Source organism: Brassica napus, chromosome C8, assembly GCF_020379485.1.
Source record: "Brassica napus cultivar Da-Ae chromosome C8, Da-Ae, whole genome shotgun sequence".
NCBI lineage: Eukaryota > Viridiplantae > Streptophyta > Magnoliopsida > Brassicales > Brassicaceae > Brassica > Brassica napus.
The window spans coordinates 47,072,814-47,093,882 of NC_063451.1; positions in this window are offsets into that span (position 1 = coordinate 47,072,814).

Genomic DNA, 21,069 nt, shown 5'->3' on the forward strand with positions numbered 1-21,069 from the left:
CAATTCTAAATTTATAATATTTATTTATAAAATGATAACTTTCCAAAATTAGTAGTTTTTAAAAAGTTTATTTAAAAATACAAGCTATTGATCAAAAAATCTTAAACAATACTCATATATCAACAAAAATTATTGTTATACTAATTTCTAAATCATAATCACAAATCTGCACTATTTATCTATAAAATGACAACTTTCCAAAAATAACAGTTTTTTAAAAATGTATTTAAAAAATACAAGTTGTTAATCAAAATTTTTTACACAATACTCGTATATCAACAAAAATTATTTCTACCCTAATTTCAAAATAATAATTTCAAATCTACAATATTTCTCTATAAAAATGATAACTTTCCAAAAGTAACAGTTAAAAAAATATATATTAAAAATACAACCTATTAATAAAAAATTCTCAAATTATACTCATATATCAACGAAAAATTGTGTTAACCTAATTTCTAAATCAGAAATTCAAATCCACAATATTTTTCTATAAAAATGATAACTTTCCAAAAATAGTAGTTTAAAAAAATTTACTTCAAAAATACAACCTATTGATCAAAAATTCTAAAATAATACTCATATCATCAAAAGTTTTTGTTTTCCTAATTTATAAATCACAATCCCAAATCTATAGTATTACTTTACAAAAATGATAACTTTCCAAAAATAAGAGGTTTTAGAAAATTTATTTAAAAATTATAACCTATTGGTAAAAATTTATAAAACCATACTCATCTATCAACAAAAACTCTTGTTATCCTAATTTTAAATCACAATCCTAAATCTTCAGTATTTCTCTACAAAATGATAATTTTCCAAGAATAGCAGTTCTTAGATATTTTATTTATAAAATATAACCTATTGATCAAAAATTCTAAAAGCATACCAATCTATCAACAAAAACTCTTGTTATCCTAATTTCTAAATCACAATTCTAAATCTACAATATTTATCAACAAAATGACAACTTTCCAAAAATAGCAAGTTTTGGAAAATTTATTTTAAAATTATAACCTATAGATCAAAAGTCCAAAACATACTCATCTATCAACAAAAATTCTTGTTATCCAAATTTTTAAATCACAATCCCAAATCTACAAAATTTATCTACAAAATGATAACTTTCCAAATATAGCAGTTTTTAAAAATATATCTTAAAGATATAACGTATTGATCAAAAATTCTAAAAGCATGCTCATTTATCAACAAAAACTCTTGTTATCCTAGTTTCTAAATCACAATCTCAAATCTACAATATTTCACTACAAAATAATAACTTTCTAAAAATAGCAGGTTTTGGAAAAATTATTTAAAAATTATAACCTATAGATCAAAAATTCTCAAAGCATACCCATCTATCAACAAAAACTCATGTTATCCTAATATATAAATCACAATCCCAAATCCACAATATTTATCTACAAAATTATAACTTTCCAAAAATACAAGGTTTTAGAAATTTTATTTTAAAAATAAACTCTATTGATCAAAAAATTCTAAAAGCATACCCATCTATCAACAAAAACTCTTGTTATCCTAGTTTCTAAATCACAATCTCAAATCTAAAATATTTCTCTACAAAATTATAATTTTCCAAAAATAGCAGGTTTTGAAAAATTTATTTAAAAATTGTAACCTATTGATCAAAAATTTTAAAACCATACTCATCTATAACCAAAAACTTTTGTTATCCAGATTTCTAAATCAAAATCCCAAATCTAAAATATATCTCTACAAAAATGATAACTTTCTAAAAATAGCAGTTCTTAGAAATTTTATTTATAAAATGTAACCTATTGATCAAAAAATTTAAAAGCATACACATATATAAAAAAAACTCTTGTTATCCTAATTTCTAAATCACAATCCAAAATCTATAGTATTTCTTTACAAAAATGGTAATTTTCTAAAAATAACAGGTTTTAGAAAAGTAATTTATTAATTATAACCTATTGGTAAAATTTTTTAAAACCATACCCATCTAGCAACAAAAACTCTTGATATTCTAATTTCTAAATCACAATCCCAAATCTTCAATATTTCTCTACAAAAATGATAATTTTCCAAAAATAGCATTTTTTAGAAATTTTATTTATAAAATATAAACTATTGATCAAATATTCTGAAAGCATACCCATCTATCAACAAAAACTCTTGTTATCCTAAATTGTAAATCAAAATTCTAAATCTACAGTATTTATCAACAAAATGACAACTTTCCAAAAATAGCAAGTTTTGGAAAATTTATTTTAAAATTATAACCTATTGATCAAAAATTTCAAAACATACCCATCTATCAACAAGAACTCTTGTTATCCTAATTTCTAAATCACAATCCTAAATCTACAATATTTATCTACCAAATGATAACTTTTCAAATATAGCAGTTTTTAAAACTTTATCTTAAAGATATAACGTATTGATCAAAAATTCGAAAATCAAGCCCATTTGTCAACGAAAACTCTTGTTATCCTAGTTTCTAAATCACAATCTCAAATCTATAATATTTCCCTACAAAATGATAACTTTCTAAAAATAGTAGGTTTTTGAAAAATTATTTAAAAATTGTCACCTATAGATAAAAAATTCTAAAAGCATACCCATATATCAACAAAAACTCTTGTTATCCTAATTTCTAAATCAAAATCCCAAATCTATCGTATTTCTTTACAAAAATGATAACTTTCCAAATATAGCAGTTATTAAAATTTTATTTTACAAATATGGCCTATTAATCAAAAATCCTAAAATCATGCTCATTTATCAACAAAAACTTTTGTTATCCTAGTTTCTAAATCACAATCTCAAATCTACAATATTTCCCTACAAAATGATTAATTTCTAAATATAGCAGGTTTTGGAAAACTTATTTAAAAATTATAACCTATAGATAAAAAATTCTAAAAGCATACCTATATACCAACAAAAACTCTTTTTATCCTCATTTCTAAATCAAAATCCCAAATCTATAGTATTTCTTTACAAAAATGATAATTTTCCTTTAGAACAAAGAAAAATGACAATTTTCCAAAAATAGCAGGTTTTAGAAAATTTATTTTAAAAGAATACCCTATTGATCAAAATTCTAATAACATACCCATCTATCAACAAGAACTCTTGTTATCCTAGTTTCTAAACCACAATCTCAAATCTACAATATTTCTCTACAAAATTTTAATTTTCCAAAAATAGCAGGTTTTGAAAATTTTATTTAAAAATTGTAACCTATTGATGAAAAATTCTAAAACCTTACCCATCTATAACAAAAAAACTTATGTTACCGATATTTCTAAATCACAATCCCAAATCTACAATATTTTTCTACAAAAATGATAACTTTCTAAAAATAGCAGTTCTTAGAAATTTTATTTATAAAATATATCCTATTGATCAAAAATTCTAAAAGCATACCCATATATCAACAAAAACTCTTGTTATCTTAATTTCTAAATCACAATCCCAAAAGTTTAGTATTTCTATACAAAAATGATAACTTTCCAAAAATAGGAGGTTTTAGAAAATTTATTTAAAAATTATAACCTATTGGTAAAAAATTATAAAACCATACACATCTACCAACAAAAACTCTTGTTATTCTATTTTCTAAATCACAATCCCAAATCTTCAATATTTCTTTACAAAAATGATAACTTTCCAAAAATAGCAGTTCTTAGAAATTTTATTTATAAAATATAACCTATTGATCAAAAAATTCTGAAAGCATACATATCAATCAACAAAAACTCTTGTTATCATAATTTCTAAATCGTAATTCTAAATCTACAATATTTATCAACAAAATCACAACTTTCCAAATATAGCAGTTTTTAAAATTTTATTTTACAAATATAGCCTATTGATTAAAAATTCCAAAACATACACCTCTATCAACAAGAACTCTTGTTATCCTAATTTCTAAATCACAATCCCAAATTTACAATATTTATCTACAAAATGATAACTTTCCAAATATAGCAGTTTTAAAAAATTTATCTTAAAGATATAACGTATTGATCAAAAATTCCAAAAACATGCCCATTTATCATCAAAAACTCTTGTTATCTTAGTTTCTAAATCACAATCTCAAATCTACAATATTTTCCTACAAAATGTTAACTTTTTAAAAATAGCAGGTTCTGGAAAAATTATTTAAAAATTATAATTTATAGATCAAAAATTTTCAAAGCATACTCATTTATTAACAAAAACTCTTGTTATCCTAATTTCTAAATCACAATCTCAAATCCACAATATTTATATGCAAAATGATAACTTTCCAAATATAACAGTTTTTAAAATTTTAGTTTACAAATATAGCCTATTGATCAAAAATTCTAAAAGCATACCCATCTATCAACAAAAACTCTTGCTATCCAGATTTCTAAATCACAATCCCAAATCTACAATATTTCCCTAACAAAATGATAATTTTCTAAAAATAGCAGTTCTTAGAAATTTTATTTATAAAATATGACCTTTTGATCAAATATTCTAAAAGCAAACCCTTATATCAAAAAAAAAAACTCTTGTTATCCTAATTTCTAAATCACAATCCCAAATCTATAGTATTTCTTTAAAAAATGATAATTTCCAATAATACCAGGTTTTAGAAAATTTATTTAAAAATTATAAAACCATACCCATCTATCATAAAAAAAAACTCTTGTTATCCTAATATCTAAATCACAATCCCAAATCTTCAATATTTCTTTACAAAAATGATAACTTTCCAAAAATTTGAGGTTTTAGAAAATTTATTTTAAAATTATAACCTATTGGTAAAAAATTATAAAACCATGCTCATCTATCAACAAAAACTCTTGTTATCCTAATTTCTAAATCACAATCGCAAATCTTCAATATTTCTCTATTGTAGCAGTTATTAAAATTTTATTTTACAAATATAGCCAATTGATCAAAAATCCCAAAAACTTACCCATCTATCAACGAGAACTCTTGTTATCCTAATTTAAAAATCACAATCCCAAATCTACAATATTTATCTACAAAATGATAATTTTCCAAAAATAGCAGGTTTTAGAAAATTTATTTTAAAAGAATACCCTATTGATCAAAAATTCTAAAAGCATACCCATCTTTCAACAAAAACTCTTGTTATCCTAGTTTATAAATCACAATCTCAAATCTATAATATTTCCCTACAAAATGATAACTTTCTAAAAATAGTAGGTTTTTGAAAAATTATTTAAAAATTGTCACCTATAGATAAAAAATTCTAAAAGCATACCCATATATCAACAAAAACTCTTGTTATCCTAATTTCTAAATCAAAATCCCAAATCTATCGTATTTCTTTACAAAAATGATAACTTTCCAAATATAGCAGTTATTAAAATTTTATTTTACAAATATAGCCTATTAATCAAAAATCCTAAAATCATGCTCATTTATCAACAAAAACTTTTGTTATCCTAGTTTCTAAATCACAATCTCAAATCTACAATATTTCCCTACAAAATGATTAATTTCTAAATATAGCAGGTTTTGGAAAACTTATTTAAAAATTATAACCTATAGATAAAAAATTCTAAAAGCATACCTATATATCAACAAAAACTCTTTTTATCCTCATTTCTAAATCAAAATCCCAAATCTATAGTATTTCTTTACAAAAATGATAATTTTCCTTTTGAACAAAAAAAATGACAATTTTCCAAAAATAGCAGGTTTTAGAAAATTTATTTTAAAAGAATACCCTATTGATCAAAATTCTAATAACATACCCATCTATCAACAAGAACTCTTGTTATCCTAGTTTCTAAACCACAATCTCAGATCTACAATATTTCTCTACAAAATTTTAATTTTCCAAAAATAGCAGGTTTTGAAAATTTTATTTAAAAATTGTAACCTATTGATGAAAATTTCTAAAACCTTACCCATCTATAACAAAAAAACTTATGTTACCGAGATTTCTAAATCACAATCCCAAATCTACAATATTTTTCTACAAAAATGATAACTTTCTAAAAATAGCGGTTCTTAGAAATTTTATTTATAAACTATATCCTATTGATCAAAAATTCTAAAAGCATACCCATATATCAACAAAAACTCTTGTTATCTTAATTTCTAAATCACAATCCCAAATCTTTAGTATTTCTATACAAAAATGATAACTTTCCAAAAATAGGAGGTTTTAGAAAATTTATTTAAAAATTATAACCTATTGGTAAAAAATTATAAAACCATACACATCTACCAACAAAAACTCTTGTTATTCTATTTTCTAAATCACAATCCCAAATCTTCAATATTTCTTTACAAAAATGATAACTTTCCAAAAATAGCAGTTCTTAGAAATTTTATTTATAAAATATAACCTATTGATCAAAAATTCTGAAAGCATACATATCAATCAACAAAAACTCTTGTTATCATAATTTCTAAATCGTAATTCTAAATCTACAATATTTATCAACAAAATCACAACTTTCCAAATATAGCAGTTTTTAAAATTTTATTTTACAAATATAGCCTATTGATTAAAAATTCCAAAACATACACATCTATCAACAAGAACTCTTGTTATCCTAATTTCTAAATCACAATCCCAAATTTACAATATTTATCTACAAAATGATAACTTTCCAAATATAGCAGTTTTAAAAAATTTATCTTAAAGATATAACGTATTGATCAAAAATTCCAAAAACATGCCCATTTATCATCAAAAACTCTTGTTATCCTAGTTTCTAAATCACAATCTCAAATCTACAATATTTTCCTACAAAATGTTAACTTTTTAAAAATAGCAGGTTTTGGAAAAATTATTTAAAAATTATAATTTACAGATCAAAAATTTTCAAAGCATACTCATTTATTAACAAAAACTCTTGTTATCCTAATTTATAAATCACAATCTCAAATCCACAATATTTATATGCAAAATGATAACTTTCAAAATATAACAGTTTTTAAAATTTTAGTTTACAAATATAGCCTATTGATCAAAAATTCTAAAAGCATACCCATGTATCAACAAAAACTCTTGCTATCCAGATTTCTAAATCACAATCCCAAATCTACAATATTTCCCTAACAAAATGATAATTTTCTAAAAATAGCAGTTCTTAGAAATTTTATTTATAAAATATTACCTTTTGATCAAAAATTCTAAAAGCAAACCCTTATATCAAAAAAAAAACTATTGTTATCCTAATTTCTAAATCACAATCCCAAATCTATAGTATTTCTTTAAAAAAATGATAATCTCCAATAATAGCAGTTTTTAGAAAATTTATTTAAAAATTATAAAACCATACCCATCTATCATAAAAAAAACTCTTGTTATCCTAATATCTAAATCACAATCCCAAATCTTCAATATTTCTTTACAAAAATGATAACTTTCCAAAAATATGAGGTTTTAGAAAATTTATTTTAAAATTATAACCTATTGGTAAAAAATTATAAAACCATACTCATCTATCAACACAAACTCTTGTTATCATAATTTCTAAATCACAATCGCAAATCTTCAATATTTCTCTATTGTAGCAGTTATTAAAATTTTATTTTACAAATATAGCCAATTGATCAAAAATCCCAAAAACTTACCCATCTATCAACGAGAACTCTTGTTATCCTAATTTAAAAATCACAATCCCAAATCTACAATATTTATCTACAAAATTATAATTTTCCAAAAATAGCTGGTTTTAGAAAATTTATTTTAAAAGAATACCCTATTGATCAAAAATTCTAAAAGCATACCCATCTATCAACAAAAACTCTTGTTATCCTAGTTTATAAATCACAATCTCAAATCTATAATATTTCCCTACAAAATGATAACTTTCTAAAAATAGTAGGTTTTTGAACAATTATTTAAAAATTGTCACCTATAGATAAAAAATTCTAAAAGCATACCCATATATCAACAAAAACTCTTGTTATCCTAATTTCTAAATCAAAATCCCAAATCTATCGTATTTCTTTACAAAAATGATAACTTTCCAAATATAGCAGTTATTAAATTTTTATTTTACAAATATGGCCTATTAATCAAAAATCCTAAAATCATGCTCATTTATCAACAAAAACTTTTGTTATCCTAGTTTCTAAATCACAATCTCAAATCTACAATATTTCCCTACAAAATGATTAATTTCTAAATATAGCAGGTTTTGGAAAACTTATTTAAAAATTATAACCTATAGATAAAAAATTCTAAAAGCATACCTATATACCAACAAAAACTCTTTTTATCCTCATTTCTAAATCAAAATCCCAAATCTATAATATTTCTTTACAAAAATGATAATTTTCCTTTTGAACAAAAAAAAATGACAATTTTCCAAAAATAGCAGGTTTTAGAAAATTTATTTTAAAAGAATACCCTATTGATCAAAATTCTAAAAGCATACCCATCTATCAACAAAAACTCTTGTTATCCTAGTTTCTAAACCACAATCTCAGATCTACAATATTTCTCTACAAAATTTTAATTTTCCAAAAATAGCAGGTTTTGAAAATTTTATTTAAAAATTGTAACCTATTGATGAAAATTTCTAAAACCTTACCCATCTATAACAAAAAAACTTATGTTACCGAGATTTCTAAATCACAATCCCAAATCTACAATATTTTTCTACAAAAATGATAACTTTCTAAAAATAGCGGTTCTTAGAAATTTTATTTATAAAATATATCCTATTGATCAAAAATTCTAAAAGCATACCCATATATCAACAAAAACTCTTGTTATCTTAATTTCTAAATCACAATCCCAAATCTTTAGTATTTCTATACAAAAATGATAACTTTCCAAAAATAGGAGGTTTTAGAAAATTTATTTAAAAATTATAACCTATTGGTAAAAAATTATAAAACCATACACATCTACCAACAAAAACTCTTGTTATTCTATTTTCTAAATCACAATCCCAAATCTTCAATATTTCTTTACAAAAATGATAACTTTCCAAAAATAGCAGTTCTTAGAAATTTTATTTATAAAATATAACCTATTGATCAAAAATCCTGAAAGCATACATATCAATCAACAAAAACTCTTGTTATCATAATTTCTAAATCATAATTCTAAATCTACAATATTTATCAACAAAATGACAACTTTCCAAATATAGCAGTTTTTAAAATTTTATTTTACAAATATAGCCTATTGATTAAAAATTCCAAAACATACACCTCTATCAACAAGAACTCTTGTTATCCTAATTTCTAAATCACAATCCCAAATTTACAATATTTATCTACAAAATGATAACTTTCCAAATATAGCAGTTTTAAAAAATTTATCTTAAAGATATAACGTATTGATCAAAAATTCCAAAAACATGCCCATTTATCAACAAAAACTCTTGTTATCCTAGTTTCTAAATCACAATCTCAAATCTACAATATTTTTCTACAAAATGTTAACTTTTTAAAAATAGCAGGTTTTGGAAAAATTATTTAAAAATTATAATTTACAGATCAAAAATTTTCAAAGCATACTCATTTATTAACAAAAACTCTTGTTATCCTAATTTCTAAATCACAATCTCAAATCCACAATATTTATATGCAAAATGATAACTTTCAAAATATAACAGTTTTTAAAATTTTAGTTTACAAATATAGCCTATTGATCAAAAATTCTAAAAGCATACCCATGTATCAACAAAAACTCTTGCTATCCAGATTTCTAAATCACAATCCCAAATCTACAATATTTCCCTAACAAAATGATAATTTTCTAAAAATAGCAGTTCTTAGAAATTTTATTTATAAAATATTACCTTTTGATCAAAAATTCTAAAAGCAAACCCTTATATCAAAAAAAAAAACTCTTGTTATCCTAATTTCTAAATCACAATCCCAAATCTATAGTATTTCTTTAAAAAAAATGATAATCTCCAATAATAGCAGTTTTTAGAAAATTTATTTAAAAATTATAAAACCATACCCATCTATCATAAAAAAAACTCTTGTTATCCTAACATCTAAATCACAATCCCAAATCTTCAATATTTCTTTACAAAAATGATAACTTTCCAAAAATATGAGGTTTTAGAAAATTTATTTTAAAATTATAACCTATTGGTAAAAAATTATAAAACCATCCTCATCTATCAACAAAAACTCTTGTTATCCTAATTTCTAAATCACAATCGCAAATCTTCAATATTTCTCTATTGTAGCAGTTATTAAAATTTTATTTTACAAATATAGCCAATTGATCAAAAATCCCAAAAACTTACCCATCTATCAACGAGAACTCTTGTTATCCTAATTTAAAAATCACAATCCCAAATCTACAATATTTATCTACAAAATTATAATTTTCCAAAAATAGCTGGTTTTAGAAAAATTATTTTAAAAGAATACCCTATTGATCAAAAATTCTAAAAGCATACCCATCTATCAACAAAAACTCTTGTTATCCTAGTTTCTAAATCACAATCTCAAATCTATAATATTTCCCTACAAAATGATAACTTTCTAAAAATAGTAGGTTTTTGAACAATTATTTAAAAATTGTCACCTATAGATAAAAAATTCTAAAAGCATACCCATATATCAACAAAAACTCTTGTTATCCTAATTTCTAAATCAAAATCCCAAATCTATCGTATTTCTTTACAAAAATGATAACTTTCCAAATATAGCAGTTATTAAAATTTTATTTTACAAATATGGCCTATTAATCAAAAATCCTAAAATCATGCTCATTTATCAACAAAAACTTTTGTTATCCTAGTTTCTAAATCACAATCTCAAATCTACAATATTTCCCTACAAAATGATTAATTTCTAAATATAGCAGGTTTTGGAAAACTTATTTAAAAATTATAACCTATAGATAAAAAATTCTAAAAGCATACCTATATACCAACAAAAACTCTTTTTATCCTCATTTCTAAATCAAAATCCCAAATCTATAGTATTTCTTTACAAAAATGATAATTTTCCTTTTGAACAAAAAAAATGACAATTTTCCAAAAATAGCAGGTTTTAGAAAATTTATTTTAAAAGAATACCCTATTGATCAAAATTCTAAAAGCATACCCATCTATCAACAAAAACTCTTGTTATCCTAGTTTCTAAACCACAATCTCAGATCTACAATATTTCTCTACAAAATTTTAATTTTCCAAAAATAGCAGGTTTTGAAAATTTTATTTAAAAATTGTAACCTATTGATGAAAATTTCTAAAACCTTACCCATCTATAACAAAAAAACTTATGTTACCGAGATTTCTAAATCACAATCCCAAATCTACAATATTTTTCTACAAAAATGATAACTTTCTAAAAATAGCGGTTCTTAGAAATTTTATTTATAAAATATATCCTATTGATCAAAAATTCTAAAAGCATACCCATATATCAACAAAAACTCTTGTTATCTTAATTTCTAAATCACAATCCCAAATCTTTAGTATTTCTATACAAAAATGATAACTTTCCAAAAATAGGAGGTTTTAGAAAATTTATTTAAAAATTATAACCTATTGGTAAAAAATTATAAAACCATACACATCTACCAACAAAAACTCTTGTTATTCTATTTTCTAAATCACAATCCCAAATCTTCAATATTTTTCTACAAAAATGATAACTTTCTAAAAATAGCGGTTCTTAGAAATTTTATTTATAAAATATATCCTATTGATCAAAAATTCAAAAAGCATACCCATATATCAACAAAAACTCTTGTTATCTTAATTTCTAAATCACAATCCCAAAAGTTTAGTATTTCTATACAAAAATGATAACTTTCCAAAAATAGGAGGTTTTAGAAAATTTATTTAAAAATTATAACCTATTGGTAAAAAATTATAAAACCATACACATCTACCAACAAAAACTCTTGTTATTCTATTTTCTAAATCACAATCCCAAATCTTCAATATTTCTTTACAAAAATGATAACTTTCCAAAAATAGCAGTTCTTAGAAATTTTATTTATAAAATATAACCTATTGATCAAAAATTCTGAAAGCATACATATCAATCAACAAAAACTCTTGTTATCATAATTTCTAAATCATAATTCTAAATCTACAATATTTATCAACAAAATGACAACTTTCCAAATATAGCAGTTTTTAAAATTTTATTTTACAAATATAGCCTATTGATTAAAAATTCCAAAACATACACCTCTATCAATAAGAACTCTTGTTATCCTAATTTCTAAATCACAATCCCAAATTTACAATATTTATCTACAAAATGATAACTTTCCAAATATAGCAGTTTTAAAAAATTTATCTTAAAGATATAACGTATTGATCAAAAATTCCAAAAACATGCCCATTTATCAACAAAAACTCTTGTTATCCTAGTTTCTAAATCACAATCTCAAATCTACAATATTTTTCTACAAAATGTTAACTTTTTAAAAATAGCAGGTTTTGGAAAAATTATTTAAAAATTATAATTTACAGATCAAAAATTTTCAAACCATACCCATCTATCAACAAAAACTCTTGTTATCCTAATTTCTAAATCACAATCCTGAATCTTCAATATTTCTCTACAAAAATGATAACTTTCCAAAAATAGCAGTTCTAAGAAATTTTATTTATAAAAAATAACCTACTAATCAAAAATTCTAAAAGCATACCCATATATCAACAAAACCTCTTGTTATCCAAATTTCGAAATCACAATTCCAAATCTACAATATTTATCAACAAAATGACAATTTTCCAAAAATAGTAGGTTTTGGAAAATTTATTTTAAAATTATAAAATATTGATCAAAATTTCCAAAAACATGCCAATCTGTCAACAATTATTCTTGTTATCCTTATTTCTAAATCACAATCTCAAATCTACAATCTTTATCTACAAAACGATAACTTTCCAAAAGTAGCAGTTTTTAAAAGAATTTCTTAAAGATATAACCTATTGATAAAAAATTCTAAAAGTATGCCCATTTATCAATAAAAATTCTTGTTATCCAAGTTTCTAAATCACAATCTCAAATCTACAATATTTCCCTACAAAATGATAATTTTCTAAGAATAGCAGATTTTGGAAAATTTATTTAAAAATTATAACAAGTAGATCAAAAATTCTCAAAGCATACCCATCTATCAACAAAAACTCTTGTTATCCAAATTTCTAAATCACAATCCTAAATCCACAATATTTATCAACAAAATGATAACTTTCCAAATATAGCAACTCTTAAAAATTTATTTTAAAAATATAGCCTATTGATCAAAAATTCTAAAAGCATACCCATCTATCAACAAGAACTTTTGTTATCCTAGTTTCTAAATCAAAATCTCAAATCTACAATATTTCTCTACAAAATTATAATTTTCCAAAAATAGCAGTTTTTGGTATATTTATTTAAAAATTATAACGTATTGATCAAAAATTCTAAAACCATACCCATCTATAACCAAAACTCTTGTTATCCAGATTTCTAAATCACAATCCCAAATCTACAATATTTCTCTACCAAAATGATAACTTTCTAAAAATAGCAGTTCTAAGAATTTTTTTTTGTAAAATATAACCTATTGATCAAAAATTCTAAAAGCATACCCGTATATCAACAAAAACTGATGTTATGCTAATTTCTAAATCACAATCACAAATCTATTGTATTTCTATACAAAAATGATAATTTTCCAAAAATAGCAGGTTTTAGAATATTTATTTAATAATTATAACTTATTGGTAAAAAATTATAAAACCATACTATCAACAAAAACTCTTGTTATCTTAATTTCTAAATCACAGTCTCAAATCTTCAATAATTCTCTACAAAAATGATCACTTTACAAAAATAGCAGTTCTTTGAAATTTTATTTATAAAATATAACCTATTGATAAAAAATTCTGAAAGCATACTCATCTATCAACAAAAACTCTTGTTATCCTAATTTCCAAATCATTAATCTAAATCTAAAATATTTATCAACAAAATGACAACTTTCCAAAAATAGCAGGTTTTGGAAATTTTATTTTAAAATTATAACTTGTTGATCAAAAATTCCAAAAACATACTCATCTATCAACAAGAACTATTGTTATCCTAATTTCTAAATCACAATTCCAAATCTACAATATTTATCTACAAAATGATAACTTTCCAAATATAGCAGTTTTTGAAATTTTATCTTAAAGATATAACGTATAGATCAAAAATTCCAAAAACATACTCATCTATCAACAAGAACTCTTGTTATCCTAATTTCTAAATCACAATCTCAAATCTACAATATTTATCTACAAAATGATAACTTTCCAAATATAGCAACTCTTAAAAATTTATTTTAAAAATATAGCCTATTGATCAAATTTTTAATAGCATACCCATCTATCAACAAAAACCCTTGTTATCCTAATTTCAAAATGACAATCCCAAATCTACAATATTTATCTACAAAATGATAAATATCCAAATATAGCAGTTTTTAAAATTTTATCTTAAAGATATAACGTATTAATCAAAAATTCTAAAAGCAAGCCCATTTATCAACAAAAACTCTTTGTTATCTTAGTTTAAAAATCACAATCTCAAATCTACAATATTTCCCTCCAAAATGTGAAGTTTCCAAAAATAGCAGATTTTGGAAATTTTATTTTAAAATTATAACCTATTGATCAAAAATTCCAAAAACATATTCATCTATCAACAAAAACTCTTGTTATCCTAATTTCTAAATCAGAATCCCAAATCTACAATATTTATCTACAAAATGATAACTTTCCAAATATAGCAGTTTTTAAAAATTTATCATAAAGATATAACGCATTGATCAAAAATTCTAAAAGCAAGTCCATTTATCAACAAAAACTCTTGTTATCATAAATTCTAAATCACAATCTCAAATCTACAATATTTCCCTCCAAATGATAACTTTCTAAAAATAGTAGGTTTTGCAAAAATTATTTAAAACTTATAACCTATAGATCAAAAATTCTCAAAGCATACCCATCTATTAATAAAAACTCTTGTTTTCCAAATTTCTAAATCACAATCCTAAATCCACAATATTTATCTACAAAATGATAACTTCCCAAATATAGCAGTTTTTAAAAATTTATTTTAAAATATAGTCTATCTATCAACAAAAACTCTTGTTATCCTAGTTTCTAAATCACAATCCCAAATCTACAATATTTCTTTACAAAATTATAATTTTCCAAAAATTAAAGTTTTAGAAAATTATTTAAAAATTGTAACCTATTGATCAAAAATTCTAAAACCATATCCATCTATAACCAAAAACCCAGATTTCTAAATCACAATCCAAAATCTACAATATTTCCCAACAAAATTATAATTTTCCAAAAATAGCAAGTTTTGGAAATTTTGTTTAAACATTATAACCCATTGATCAAAAATTCTAAACGCATACCCATATATCAACAAAAACTCTTGTTATCCTAATTTCAAAAAAAAATCCCAAATATACAATATCTCTTTACATAATTATAATTTTCCAAAAATAGCGAGTTTTGGAAAATTTATTTAAAAATTAAAACCTATTGATCAAAAATTCTAAAACCATACCCATCTATCAACAAAAACTCTTGTTATCCTAATTTCTAAATCACAATCCTGAATCTTCAATATTTCTCTACAAAAATGATAACTTTCCAAAAAAAGCAGTTCTTAGAAATTTTATTTATAAAATATAACCTACTAATCAAAAATTCTAAAAGCATACCTATATATCAACAAAACCTCTTGTTATCCAAATTTCTAAATCAAAATTTTAAATCTACAATATTTATCAACAAAACGACAATTTTCCAAAAATAGTAGGTTTTGGAAAATTTATTTTAAAATGATAACATATTGATCAAAAATTCCAAAAACATGCCCAGCTATCAACAATAATTCTTGTTATCCTTATTTCTAAATCACAATCCCAAATCTACAATATTTATCTACAAAATGATAACTTTTCAAATGTAGCAGTTTTTAAAAAAAAAAATTTAAAGATATAACATATTGATCAAAAATTCTAAAAGCATGCCCATTTATCAACAACAATTCTTGTTATCCAAGTTTCTAAATCACAATCTCAAATCTACAATATTTCCCTACAAAATGATAATTTTCTAAAAATAGCAGGTTTTCGAAAAATTATTTAAAAATTATAACATGTAGATCAAAAATTCTCAAAGCATACCCATCAATCAACAAAAACTCTTGTTATCCTAATTTCTGAATCACAATCCTAAATCCACAAAATTTATCTACAAAATGAAAACTTTCCAAATAAAGCAACTCTTAAGAATTTATTTTAACAATATAGTCTATTGATCAAAAATTCTAATAGCATACTCATCTATCAACAAGAACTATTGTTATCCTAGTTTCTAAATCAGAATCTCAAATCTACAATATTTCTCTACAAAATTATAATTTTCCAAAAATAGCAGGTTTTGGAATATTTATTTAATTTTTATAACATATTGATCAAAAATTCTAAAACTATACCTATCTATAACCAAAACTCTTGTTATCCAGATTTCTAAATCACAATCCCAAATCTACAATATTTCTTACAAAAATGATAACTTTCTAAAAATAACAGTTCTTTGAATTTTATTTATAAAATATAACCTATTGATAAAAAATTCTAAAAGCATACTCGTATATCAACAAAAACTCTTGTTATCCTAATTTTTAAATCACAATCACAAATCTATTGTATTTCTATACAAAAATGATAATTTTCCAAAAATAGCAAGTTTTGGAATATTTATTTAAAAATTATTACATATTCGCAAAAAAATATAAAACCATACTCATCTATCAACAAAAAATCTTGTTATCCTAATTTCTAAATCACAATCCTAAATCTTCAATATTTCTCGACAAAAATGATAATTTTCCAAAAATAGCAATTTTTAGAAATTTTATTTATAAAATAAAACCTATTGATCAAAAATTTTAAAAGCATACCCATCTATCAACAAAAACTCTTGTTATCCTAATTTCTAAATCAAAATTCTAAATCTACAATATTTATCAACAAAATGACAACTTTCCAAAAATAGTAGATTTTGTAAAATTTTATTTTAAAATTACAGCCTATTTATCAAAAATTCTAAAAGCATACCCATCTATCAACAAAAACTCTTGTTATCCTAATTTCTAAATCACAATTCCATATCTACTATATTTCTCTTCACAATTATAATTTTCCCAAAATAGCAGATTTTGAAAAATTTATTTAAAAATTATAACTTATTGATCAAAAATTCTAAAACCATACCCTTTTATAAACAAAAACCGTTGTTATCCTAATTTCTAAATCAAAACCCCTAATCTATAATATTTCTCTACAAAATTATAATTTTTCAAAAATAGCAAGTTTTGGAAAATTTGTTTAAAAATTATAACTTATTGATCAAAAATTTTAAAACCATATCCATCTATCAATAAAAACTCTTGTTATTCTAATTTCTAAATCACAATCTTGAATCTTCAATAATTCTCAACGAAAATGATAACATTCCAAAATAGCAGTTCTTAGAAATTTTATTTATAAAATATAACCTATCGATCAAAAATTCTGAAAGCATACCCATATATCAACAAAAACTCTTGTTATCCTAATTTCTAAATCACAATTCTATATCTACAATATTTATCAACAAAATGATAACTTTCCAAAAAATAGCAGGTTTTGGAAAAAAAACTTTAAAATTATAACCTATTGGTCAAAAATTCCCAAAACATATCTATCTATCAACAAGAACTCTTGTTATCCAAATTCCTGAATCACAATCCCAAATCTACAATACTTATCTACAAAATGATAACTTCCAAATCTACAAAAATCATCTATAAAAATGAAAACTTTCCTAAAATAGAATTTTTCTGAAATTAATTTAATAAATACTACCTATTGAGCAAAAAAAACTACAAGAATACTCATCTATCAACAAAAAATCTTCTTATCCTAATTTCTAAATCTAAACCCCAATTACAATATTTTTCTATAAAATGAAACTTTCCTAAAATAGAATTATTTAGAATTTTCTTTAAAAATACAACTTGTTGATCAAAAATCTAAAAGAATACTCATCATCAACAAAAATTCTTGTTATCATTATATCTTAATCACAACCCTAAATCTACAATATTTTTCTACAAAAATTAATACTTTCATAAAATAGAATTTTTAGTATTTTATTTTAAAAATACAACATATGAATCAAAAAATCTAAAAGAATAATCATCTATCAACAAAAAAACTGGTTAGAAAAAAATCAACAATATTTTTCTACAAAAATAAAAACTTTACCAAAGTAGAATTTTTGAGAATTTTATTTAAAAAATACAACTAATTGATTAGAAAATCTAAAAGAATGCTCATCTATCAACAAAAATTCTTGTTATCCTTATATCTTAATCACGGCCCCAAATATAAAATATCTTTCTATAAAAATGATAACTTTCCTAAATTAGAATTTTTAGTATTTTATTTTAAAAATACAACATATGAATCAAAAATTCTAAAAGAGTATTCATCTATCAACAAAAAAAACTGCTTAGAAAAAAGCTACAATATTTTTCTACAAAATAATAAAGTAGAATTTTTGAGAATTTTATTTAAAAAATACAACTATTTAAAAAAATACAACTAATTGATTAGAAAATCTAAAAGAATGCTAATCTATCAACAAAATTTATTGTCATCCTTATATCTTAATCACGACCCCAAATATACAATATCTTTCTATAAAAATGAAAACTTTCCAAAATTAGAATTTTTAGTATTTTATTTTAAAAATACAACCTATGAATCAAAAAATCTAAAAGAATATTCATCTATCAACAAAAAACTAGTTATTCTAATGTCTAAATCACAACCCAAAATATAGAAAATTATTTTATAAAAATAAAAACTTTCCTAAAATATAATTTCTGTGAAGTTTATTTAATAAATACAATCTATTGGTCAAAAAAACTAAAAGAATACTCATTTATCAACAACAATTTTTCTTATCCTAATTTCAAAATCTAAAAACCCAAATCTACAATATTTTTCTATAAAAATAAAAACTTTCCTAAAATATAATTTTTGAGAATTTTATTTAAAAATACAACCTATTGATCAAAAATTATAAAACAATACTCATCTATCAACAAAAATTCTTGTTATCCTTATATCTTAATCATAACCCCAAATCTACAATAGTTTTCTACAAAAATTAAAGCTTTCCTAAAATAGAATTTTTAGTATTTTATTTAAAAAATACAACCTATGAATCAAAAAAGTTTACAAGAATATTCATCAATCAACAAAAAAATTAGTTATCGTAATTTCTAAATCACAACCTCAAATCTATAAAAAAAAATTCTATTAAAATGTAAACTTTCCTAAAATAGAATTTGTGAAATTAATTTAATAAATACAACCTATTGAGCAAAAAAAAACTACAAGAATACTCATCTATCAAAAACAATTCTTCTTATCCTAATTTCTAAATCTAAACCCCAAATCTATAATATTTTTCTATAAAAATGAAAACTTTCCTAAAATAGAATTTTTGAGAATTTTCTTTAAAAATACAATATATTGATCAAAAATCTAAAATAATACTCATCTATCAACAAAAAAAAACTGGTTATCCTAATGTCTAAATCACAACCCAAAATCTACAAAAATGTTTCTATAAAAATGAAAACTTTCCTAAAATAGAATTTTTGTGAAATTTATTAAATAAATACAACCTATTGATCAAAAAAAAGATTACTCATCTATCAACAATAATTCTTATTATCCTAATTTCTAAATCCAAACCCCAAATCTACAATATCTTTCTATAAAAATGAAAGCTTTCCTAAAATAGAAGTTTAGAGAATTTTTTTTTAAAATACAACATATTGATCAAAAATCTAAAAGAATGGTCATCTATCAAACAAAATTCTTATTATCCTTATATCTTTAATCACAACCCCAAATATACATATTTTCTATAAAAATGAAAAATTTCCTAAAATAAAATTTTATGTATTTTATTTAAAAAATTTAACCTATGAATCAAAAAAAAAAAAATAATATTCAACTATCAACAAAAAACTGGTTATCCTATTGTTTAAATCACAACCCAAAATCTACAAAATTGTTCTATAAAAATGAAAACTTTCCTAAAATAGAATTTTTGTGAAATTTATTTAATAAATACAACCTAACGATAAAAAAAACTAAAAGAAAACTCATTTATCAACAACAATTTTCCTTATCTTAATTTCTAAATCTAAACTCAATATTTTTCTATATAAATGAAAACTTTCCTAAAATAGAATTTTTGAGAATTTTATTTCAAAAATACAACCTATTGATCAGAAAATCTAAAACAATACTCATCTATCAACAAAAATTCTTGTTATACTTATATCTTAATCACAACCCCAAATATACAATATTTTTCTACAAAAATGAAAGCTTTCCTAAAATAGAATTTTTAGTATTTTATTTAAAAAGGGATGATAAAAATTATTCTATGTAAAATTTATATATTTGTTAAGAGATCTATTGGTATTGTTTATTAGAATAATATTTATCAGTGAAGCTCTTAAATATAGTAAATAACTTTAAAATTAAATAAATTACTAATCAAACTATAGAGATTTAAAACATATGTTACTTATCTAAAAAGCTCCACTCACACCAAAACTTAACATATAGAAAAGAAAAATGATAAATTTTTATTTTATGTAAAATTAACATATTTTAAAAATATTTTGTTTTATTTTAATTTTGAAATTTTCTATTTTTTTTATTTTCCAATTTTTTTAATTTGTTTAGTATTTTATTATTTTTTATTTGAAAAAGAAAAATAAACTGACAAGTTTTCGTGAAATGAGTAGTGCGGGTCACATACTTGACTTGAAGAACATTTATTGGAGGTTTGTTACGATAAAAATGTCACTTTCAGAGTTTAAAGTGGTAGTGAAAAAAACTATAATATTTAAAGTGCAAGAATGTTTAAAATACGACTTTCCAAATATAAAATATGAAAACTCTAAAATTAAACAACATTAACTTCTTCTAAAATTTGAAGATTTTTTTTATGCGCGGACCAGTCACTTAGTACC